Source organism: Euprymna scolopes, chromosome 22 (assembly GCF_053919585.1).
Source record: "Euprymna scolopes isolate OS-2025 chromosome 22, ASM5391958v1, whole genome shotgun sequence".
Lineage (NCBI taxonomy): Eukaryota > Metazoa > Mollusca > Cephalopoda > Sepiida > Sepiolidae > Euprymna > Euprymna scolopes.
Window position 1 is genome coordinate 57,421,605 of NC_136503.1, and position 10,594 is coordinate 57,432,198.

Consider the following 10,594-nt stretch of genomic DNA (forward strand, 5'->3'; position numbering starts at 1 on the left):
ACTGCGTACGGCATGTGAACGAACTGATTGCGACTTTTTTTTAATCCTAGTACTTACTTACCAGTATTTAGTCTCATGGTAATTAATCGAATGTAACATCCACACAGTGTTAACAATCTGTTTTTTCTTAGGTAAAATTTTACCTGTTTTAATAGAGAATTTTACACAATAAGAATTAGAGGGTGTGTCAAATAGCTTGTTAAGAAAAACAGCAAATTTTAATAGTTGTTTGATTCCAAGTATATGAAATCTGCCTACATGCCACGTATTAGATCGGTTCACGTTCAACCACCGTAACACGATATTTTAAATATATCACTAGATGGTCATATTTGACAATCATTTAAGGAAATTTTGTCCTTACGTTATATATACTTCTTACAATGACCCTTCTTCCTCTAGTTCACTCTCTCTCTCTCTCTCTCTCTCTCTCTCTATTCTATATTTCACTTTATTATTCTCCCAAGCACACACTCTGTATTCACACACTCGATTTATTATTATTCTTTGACGTAAATTCGCGTGCATTTTCTTTTCCTATTCGTGCATGATTCAGCATAGAAATACTTGCGTGTTGATATGCAGCAGTACTGCCGTTTACAAAAAAAACGCGTGATTGTTATTATCCGTATCGGGGTCGTTTGTACGTTTGACTTCCATTTATTTCTTTTTCGTTTTATTATCGACCCACCTTTGGCGAAAATGTGCGTGATCGGTAGATGCATCACAGTTAGCTATGCATCAGCTACAAACTTCGACGCCACAAAAAGGAGGAAATTAATTTCTGCCAAAGAAATCGATGTAGAAATTTATTCCGATCTTCATTCAACATGCTCAATATGGAGTTCACAATATGATTCTATTAACTTGCAATGATAGAGACACACCCACAAACATGCACACACTCATACACATGCACACACACACACACACACATATATATATATATATATATATATATATATATATATATATATATATATGTGTGTGTGGGGTGTTGGTGGGTGTGTGTTTTCGGATGATATATATGAAAATCAGAATAAGGAATCAGAAAAATCTGAAGGTTTTGGTGTAACGGAAAAGGTAGCGGATGCAATCAATTTCAAAACGATACTTTCTTGACAATTAAAAAAAATGTAAAAACTCATCAAGTGCGTTTGAAAGCCAAATTACAACGCAATTTTATGAAAATATAACTATTTTACTTGTTTAAATTTATAGTTTGAATATATATCGGAGTAGAATTCAATCCTCATTATTCTGTTTGTTTTTCTTTCTTGTCATATAGTAAAGTTGGAAATAGAATAGTCAGAAGTACAGACCCATGCGTTGTTTCTATGATTCTGGATTTCTGGATGGTTAAATGTCGGGAACGGCCCTTGACTACGCTAGATTAATGTAAGAGGTGTGAGTCCCGTTATAGAAACGTTGTTTTAATGTGAATAAAATAAAATACGCATAAAGAGCGCTCGAAAGCCAAATTACAACGCAATTATACGAAATAAAAATACATTTGACTTATATAAATAGAAAACAGCAGTTGCCCATAAACAGCATGAAGGAATCTGACATAAAATGAGATTCAAATTGAACTCCAAGATTATACATTGACTCTCAGTCTAATTTATTTCGTTTATTGGTTCATTACTGTAATGATCTTTTTGTAAACCTACGGTTAACATTTTGGGGGGGGCGACACTTGGTATTGGAACGTTTAAATTTCCCTTGAAATGGTTTATTTAGTTTTGTTGCTTCCGTTTAAACTTTGTCATTGTCTCCAATCGGCTTCTCCTTAAATGAGTACTTTTATGGTTCGCTATCGCTTTGGACACAAGTGTGAATTATGGAGAACAATCTCACGATGAGTTTATTAAGGAGTAGACACGACTATTTCTGGCAATCGTTATAATATTACTCCTATCAATAAAGCGTCAATTACTTATTTAAAATTGTGAAAATCATATTGTAATAAAATATATGAATCGCTGTGAATAAGTATATACTACAAATATGTATTTGAGACAAAGCTATTTCTAAACGGAAAAATGCTTATTGAAACAAAATGAAAACGTAAAGTGAGTTTTTATGCTATAGGATTTAGAACTAAACTACATAAGGCTCAATAATTATTATGTGACATAAATCTTATATACAATTAAAACGCCCAATTGATTGTAATAAATTTACTTTCCGTGTGTAATATGATAAAAATATAAGTACAGGAGAGAATCGATTTAATCATATATAAAGCTTACAATACAATAGAAAGATGTAATTCGATACTTCAATAATTGCAAATAAAATGTAGAACATTCTATAACTGTAAAAGTAAAAACAAATATAATATAATAAAATTTGCTTAATATAAAACAATATCATCTTTATCAGAATATAAGGAAAGTAAAAATATTCTTCTATGAGACTGAGTGTTTGTCGCTAACTATTTGATTCAACGCATACGCACCTTTTCAATATTAAAATGGGATTTTTAAATTTTCAATTTCTAGTAGAATGCTGTAACATTTTTCATTGCATTTACTTTCAAAAGAGCTTACGTATACTTTATTTCAAATCCGAGAAAGATAGTTTATAAAATGCATTCTTAAAATTTAAAACTCAACTGAATTTTAGTGATTTAAAGTTTTCCTCTCATGTGATATTTTTACGCGTAAAACTGCAGTTTTAAATATTAGATGTTTGCTTTCATATTGAAAGTGCAATGATGGTTCAAACGAAAACTAATAAATAAATATAACAATTGTTTTCTTATTTCAGTGTCCATACTATACATGAGTAACGCAAATCTTTGTATCTTACCAACGCTTCGACTACACAAACGAAGGTTTTCCTGTGTTTCTGCACTCATGGCCAGTAAAAATGAAAACGACAATGACGGAATTTGAGATTCATAAAAAATAATTCATTAATTCATAAAAACAAAAGACAATTGTTAAGATATTCATTTCGAACACACACACACTCACGTACACACACATGCAAACACAAAACATTCACCAACAAAAAAGTAAATAAAAATTATATATATATATATATATATATATATATATATATATATATATATATATATATGGAATAACAGAACTGCGCTTGAACGCCGACTTTTGTTAGACTAAACCAGACTTTTTACTAAAATGCAGATCTACAAATAAATTACGCTACACATCGTCTGTAAAACAAATACAAGATTTAAACATGCAAGTACGCAACATCAGTAAAATAAGTTGTTTAAATGGCTTAAGTTATAATTAAACCTTATATATTTATGTAGTCATGTAAACGGCGCCGCTCTTCAAAAGAGCGCACGGCTCTAAATATGTCCTCAAGTGTATTTTTTTATTATTAATTTGTAGTTTAGTTCCCCCTTTTAAAGAATCGAGTATTTTGATGGCTTGGAACAAAGACTGATGTAATTTGTAAGGTATGTGGGATAGAGATTCCCGCAATATATATCGATTACTAAGTAAATTCGTAAATAAAAGGGGAATATTTATCGAAATGTGTATTAAACAGCAGAATAAATAGGTATCTATTGTGCAAACCTTGACAAATATGAAATTTATTTTTTCGATTTTATCTAGTTTCTCTTCAGCCATGTAGTGATTCTTACATAGTGTTCTCACCTTGCATATATATATATATATATATATATATATATATATATATATATATATATGTGTGTGTGTGCGTGTGTGTGTGTGTGTGTGTGTGTGTGTACATGGGTGTAAGGTAATATGTTAAGTAACCCTATAGTAAGAGTTAAAAACATATTTGTTATGCGTAAAAAACACAATTTGGGGTGAAAGTCTTTATTACGCGGAGTTTCGAATGAATGCTTTCTTTCTCCTCAGAGGGGGACAGTTAGCAAAATGCCTCAGCTAATTTTGTTTGTAAGCATTTTATGAACCAACGAGCATGAGGAAGAAGTAGATAATAATGAAACAGTTGAAGTGGGGTAATAACGAATTTTTTTCACGTGAATGGGTGTTCCCTTCATTGCTGAGTATACAATCCAGTAAATCAAGGAAGTTTGTAATGGTAAAATAATCCAAGTTTAGGGTAATCTGAATGCATATCGTCGAGGTGTAGAAATGGTCCAAACAACAAATTTCTTTTGGGTTAGGCGCAAATGAATCAGTTATAAGAAAGAAGCTTTGTTAATGATGTCTACGTTTTGATTTAGGCACAGATAGAGAGTGGGGAAAATTATTGACAGTGGTTTAAGCTAGACGGGTGCCAGAAATTGGAGCTCAGACCAGCACTTGCAATGGAAATAAAGTTTAAACAAAGATAGGATCGCAACGTCTCTTCTGTAGGAGAGACGTAGCAGAGAAAAGGCATACCCCACTAAGCAACGAAGTCTATTTTGTACTCTGTCAAGGTAGGATAGACTGGTTTAGTAGCTCCTGCCGAGATGTGGCAGCAGTATTCCATACTTGGACGTACTTGGCTTTTATATAGATAGAGAATTACATCAGTAGTGAAGTATCTTGTGGAGCGGTAGAAGGATCCCACCATTTTCCCAGCGACCTTGCAACAGACTTGATGTACGTGTTCGATTTCAGATCAGGAGTAAAGGTCAAACCCATAAATTTATCAAAACATGGGGTCTCCCCTAGGCGAGCGCTATCCATTTTAATCGATGCCAGATAGGGATCAGAGCGTTGATGATGTAAAGATAGGAGCTCTGTTTTAGATGCATTACAGGTATCCAGCCACTTGTTCCCCCAGTGTACTACGCGCTCAAGGTAAGAGGAGAGAGAATCAGAGAGAACTTTGTCATTCACGGCCTTTGATGTCCTGCCATAGAATGTCGTGTTATCAGCATAGATGTCAACGAGTGATTTAAGTATGTGTTTTGGGAGATCATTGATGTAGATCAGGAAGAGAGTTGCCCCCACGATGGACTCCTTAGGGACTGCAGTAATAATGCTGTGGGATTCTGATTTCTGCCCATCAACCAGTACTCGTATGAGTCTATCAGAGAGAAATGATTTAATGATTGAGAAAACATTTCCAGTTCTACCGTAGCTGGAAATCTTGTGACGTAGGCCTTTATGGCATACCTTATCGAAGGCGTTTGATATTCCAAATGCAATTGCCCTAGAAAGGAAGCCCTTGTCGAGAGATGCGCCTATACCACAATCAGCCGGTCACGGAGGTGTGACCGACAGACGTGTTATAGTAAATGTCTTAAAGCGGTCTCATGAAGATATGAAGATGGGCCAGTCATTTGGGTCTGTGTAGTAAGAAGAAAATCATACCTGAGATGTTGGATCTGGGTGTGGCTGCTTTCTTTTCTCAAGATGATCTCTTCACCCTGGTGGCATTCTGGTGGGAATCTTCATCTCTTTGTCCTCAGGGCCGCCTTTCGACTTCAGACATTTATGAAGGCATTCATGGCAGACACAAGAAAAATGACACGCGACACAATTGTAATATACATAAGGTATAACTAACTATTTTATTTTACATTAGAGATACAATATATATTACAAAAAAAACAATTTACAATTAATTTTTACAATTGAAACTGGATAATAGACTTTTCGAAGCTAACTAACCTACCCTAACTAGTGTTGAGGGAGGGGGTCTCCCCCTCCCATTTACGGAGAGACAAAATATGCGTCTTCACATCATGGTGGTCGTGCAGGAAAGAGACAGAAAGATAGCAAGGGAATTATGGGAAGGGGTTTCTTTGTATCTCTACGCTCATGGACAATTTACCACCCGTCCATGCTGCAGAGTGTGTTAGAAACAGTGGCACAAGGAAATAGTGCCACATCCCTCCCTATGCTATCCGAAATTTATGAGTATTCATAAATTTCAGAAGTCCCAAATTTTCCGTGAATGGTGCGTCAACCGGCCGTCAGCAATCAATGTCCCCATGCTCTACGTTCCATCAGGAACTCAGTGAAGCAAGTTATTTTTTTCCACCAGGCTCCTGGTAGACTGGTATACTGCTTCAAATACCAGAGAGGGTAATCATCCTCGCCCTCCATCGAGGCAATGACCTCATGATTTCAGTTACTGGATTTACACTTTGTTAAGCAACCAGTATAATATTTTTTAACAAAGCCGGATTTTACGTGAGTTCATCACGCCGACCTATACGTATTTGACTAAGCCGGATTCTACGTGAGTTTATCACGCCGACCTATACGTATTTGACTAAGCCGGATTCTACGTGAGTTTATCACGCCGACCTATACGTATTTGACTAAGCCGGATTCTACGTGAGTTTATCACGCCGACCTATACATATTTCACTAAGCCGGATTCTACGTGAGTTCATCACGCCGACCTATACGTTTTTTAATTTAGTCTGCATAACATTATTTTCGTAACTGGATTTACGCTCCCTTCAGCAACCAGTATAATGTATTTTAACCAAGTCGGATTTACGTGACCTCATCACGCCGACCTATATGTATTCCAAGTCATTACTTCAGTTACTGGACTTACGCTCTCTTCAGCAACCAGTATAATGTATTTTAGATAAGTCGGGGTTACGTGACCTCATCACGCCGACCTATATGGATTTAGTAAAACCTTGGTCTTCAGAGGTTCTAATCCAATTAATTCTGTTAGAGCAAGGAGTCTGCCGCCGAGCGACCAATAAAAACTATCCACCACGGAATATTTATTAATTATATAAAGAATTAATTAAGAAGGGCACTCAGCCTTCATGAGTTAGAATACTCAATTAGGGGGAAAAAAATTCCAAAAATAAACAATTCAGAAACCTGGTATACATTAAATCAATGAAATAGGGTGTTAACAATTTTTTTTCTTAAAAAGAAAACATTTTTAAAAAATCATTTCAGAGCACCTCGGTCACAATTAGAATTTGTTTACACAATGCAAACGCATTTCAGTTATTACATTCATAATTAACTTTTTCCCAAATTTCAGGGTACATTTAAAAAGTATGTGTATTTTTTCAAAACTTGATTTACAAAAGATCATTAAAATTTAATTCCAAAATTTAAAAATTATTTCAAGTATTTTGGTTCATCGTTAAAATCAATTTATGTTAGTTAACTTCTTTCCAAAGTAATTCATTTATTATTATAAAAACCAATCTTCTCAAAAGGTCATAAACTTCGAATAGACCCATTTTTCGTAATACAATTCAAAAATTATTCCAAATATTTGGTTCATTATTAAAATTAATCTTCCGAAAAGATCATAGAAAATTCATTTTGAATCAATTTACCCTTCACAATGAGATTCAGAGACATCCCAAAACTTTTTCATTTCGTAATTATTATTTTTAAAATTCAGTGTACATTTAAAGTCATTTAATTGATTCTTAAAAATCATTTCTTCTTTTAGACCATTATCCAGGTCATTTCGAATTCAGAAACTTTTCATGTTAATCAACTTTTTTTTTCAAAGTAATTATTTTATTATTTAAAAGCAACTATTTTCCTAAACTCACTCACGAGGATTATTTCGAATTAATAAACTCCCGCCACACCTAGGAGCTACATTAGTTAACGACCAGTTCTGTATAGTTAAAAGCTCGAAAGAATTAAAATTTCAATTTAAGAGAGATCTTTCTAGACTGAGGAAATCTTTTTTTTCTTAATAATTAATTCAATTTTACGTATATACTCCTCAGTCAATATTTCAGGGACCCCTATCATACGGTCCAATTTCAAATAAACCTTCAATTAAAGAATTTGCTCGAATAATTCTTCCTTAAAATCATCTAGAGTTCAGGAAAATCTCTTTCGTTAGTCAAACAATATTTCCTTAGAAATTATTAAAAATTCAGAGAATATTCGAAATGTAATAGCGTAATATTTCTTTAAGAAAAACTATGAACATTTCAGAGAACTCTTAAAAAATTAACGTAATCATGTAACAGTTGGCTTTTCCAAACACTCGAAGACTTCAAAAAAGTACTTTAAGTGCTGTTTGAATAATCGTCTCAGTTTTTATTTTTAATAAAAACCAATTGAAGACATCATTTAATGTAATTTAACGAAGCATAAATAATTTTGTTCTTTAAACTTGGTAGAAAAATTAAAAAAAACTCCAAGTTAATTCGTTATTATATGCCCTCCTGCAATCAGCCATGGGGGTTTAGCTATACAATCATTAAAACGCAAGAGTAGAGAAAGAGACTGAGGGGGAAAAGAAGGGGATAGAGACAGAGCGATGTCACTACACACCCTACCACCCTCATGATATCATTACGTAATAACAAAAAAATCTTCGACAATTTTCTCTCTCGTCCTCATAGACCCTAAAAGGTAAGGGAATGAGAGAGAGAGAAAGATAGAGAGAAGAAGAGAGAGAGAGAGAGGCAGATAGCATTGTTCTACCACCCATTCCTCAACACCCTCGCAAACACCATGACGAGGTCATCTTCGCTTATCTTTCCCATGTGCGGCCATTGTTTTAAAAAATGAGTGACAGGTAGACATTAAACATTTCTACGAGTTTAAAAAAAAAAGAAGAAAATAGTAAAATAAATCTTATTTGGAACAATTTTGTAAAATACATTCTAACACAAAACTTTCATATTATCTAACCCCATTTTTTTTTTACCAGTAACATTTTTTTTCTTTTTAAACAGACAAAACATCAATAAAAGAAACATTATCAATTCAAAAAAAATGTCCCCTTATGTTTCAGCTTTAATTGTTACCTAACCTGAAAAATAAACACATCAACTGTTCATGGGATAAAATGTAATGTAAAAGTTCTATTTTTTCAAATCTGAATCTAACACTTGCAAAGTCAAAAGAATTTTTTAAAAAGTCCTATATTTTTATAAACCTGAAATAAAGATCAGATACAAAATGTTAGGTATCCTTTATTTTCTTTCCTTTTTTTTTTTAATTTATTTTTCGAGCTTCGTGTTTGAAGGATTTTTTTTCTTTTTTTTTTTCATGTAATAACAAGATGCATAGATATACACACATATCGATATATATCCGGAGAGAGACAGAAAGAGAGAAAGCGTGAGAGAGAAAGAGATATTGCATATTCTAGAGACACTTTTTTCTCATCTCTGTTTTTTTTTTGTTTGTTTTTTTTTGTGTGGGACACATTTCTTACTTTTTTTTTCGAAGGGTTACTTTCAATACTCTTTTTTTTTTTTAAATCGATCTTTTGTAAACCGTTTTTTTTTTTTTGTAGGTGCAAGACAATTTTTTGTTCAGGTTCTAAATTTTCTTTTTTGAGTGCGTTTTTTTTTGTGCGCGTGTGTACTGGTCTGCCATTTTTTTTAAATTTTGCCAGAAATAATAGTTTTTTCCGTTTTTAAAGACCGTGGACCATTTTTTTTCATTCGATTCGTTTAGTGGTCGTTATTTTTGGTTGTGCCGTGGGTTTAAGGGTCGAAATTATTTCCATGCTGGGAAACAATATGTTCTGGTCATAGTGCATCATTTATACTGCGACACAGATACGACGAGATCCGTCTGGTAATTAACCAGGGTCAATCCTGGTCACGGCACCATTTATACCACAATCAGCCGGTCACGGAGGTGTGACCGACAGACGTGTTATAGTAAATGTCTTAAAGCGGTCTCATGAAGATATGAAGATGGGCCAGTCATTTGGGTCTGTGTAGTAAGAAGAAAATCATACCTGAGATGTTGGATCTGGGTGTGGCTGCTTTCTTTTCTCAAGATGATCTCTTCACCCTGGTGGCATTCTGGTGGGAATCTTCATCTCTTTGTCCTCAGGGCCGCCTTTCGACTTCAGACATTTATGAAGGCATTCATGGCAGACACAAGAAAAATGACACGCGACACAATTGTAATATACATAAGGTATAACTAACTTTTATTTTACATTAGAGATACAATATATATTACAAAAAAAACAATTTACAATTAATTTTTACAATTGAAACTGGATAATAGACTTTTCGAAGCTAACTAACCTACCCTAACTAGTGTTGAGGGAGGGGGTCTCCCCCTCCCATTTACGGAGAGACAAAATATGCGTCTTCACATCATGGTGGTCGTGCAAGAAAGAGACAGAAAGATAGCAAGGGAATTATGGGAAGGGGTTTCTTTGTATCTCTACGCTCATGGACAATTTACCACCCGTCCATGCTGCAGAGTGTGTTAGAAACAGTGGCACAAGGAAATAGTGCCACACGCCTATCCTATGAGATATAACCCCTTGCACATCTGCTGTAAATCTAGCAGAACAGAAACCATATTGCGTGTCACTAAGAAGGTTATTTGTACTGAGGTGATTGCCAACTTCCCTATTTAATATGGATTCCAGCAACTTACTCATCACACACAAGAGACTTATTTGTTTGTACTGAGAGGGGCATGACTTATCATCTGAATTCTTAAATAAAGGACATACTGATGAGTTTTTCCAGGTTGTTTTGGAAAGCACTTATCCTTAAGGCAACGCTTAAACATTGTTGATAGTATGAGGACAAGTTCTGGTTGAAGCTTTTTCAATTGGAATGCCGTCAGGACCAGTTGTTTTACTGGAATCAAAGTCCTTGTTAAGCATGGCGCCCTCACGCACAGCTATTTGTATGTTACATAGCGTGGTGTGTGTTATAGAAGAAAATACGGTAAGTTTA

The 10,594-nt window shown here is 34.3% G+C and overlaps 1 long non-coding RNA gene across 1 annotated transcript; it reads right to left on the bottom strand.

The window, feature by feature from the left end:
- Window positions 1-5,451: 5,451 nt before the first annotated feature.
- Window positions 5,452-10,139, bottom strand: LOC145243443 (uncharacterized). The gene is made up of 2 exons (XR_013862884.1): window positions 6,323-10,139; window positions 5,452-6,126 (listed from the first exon to the last, which is right to left on the bottom strand). It is a non-coding gene; the product is annotated as an uncharacterized LOC145243443 (long non-coding RNA).
- Window positions 10,140-10,594: the final 455 nt, after the last annotated feature.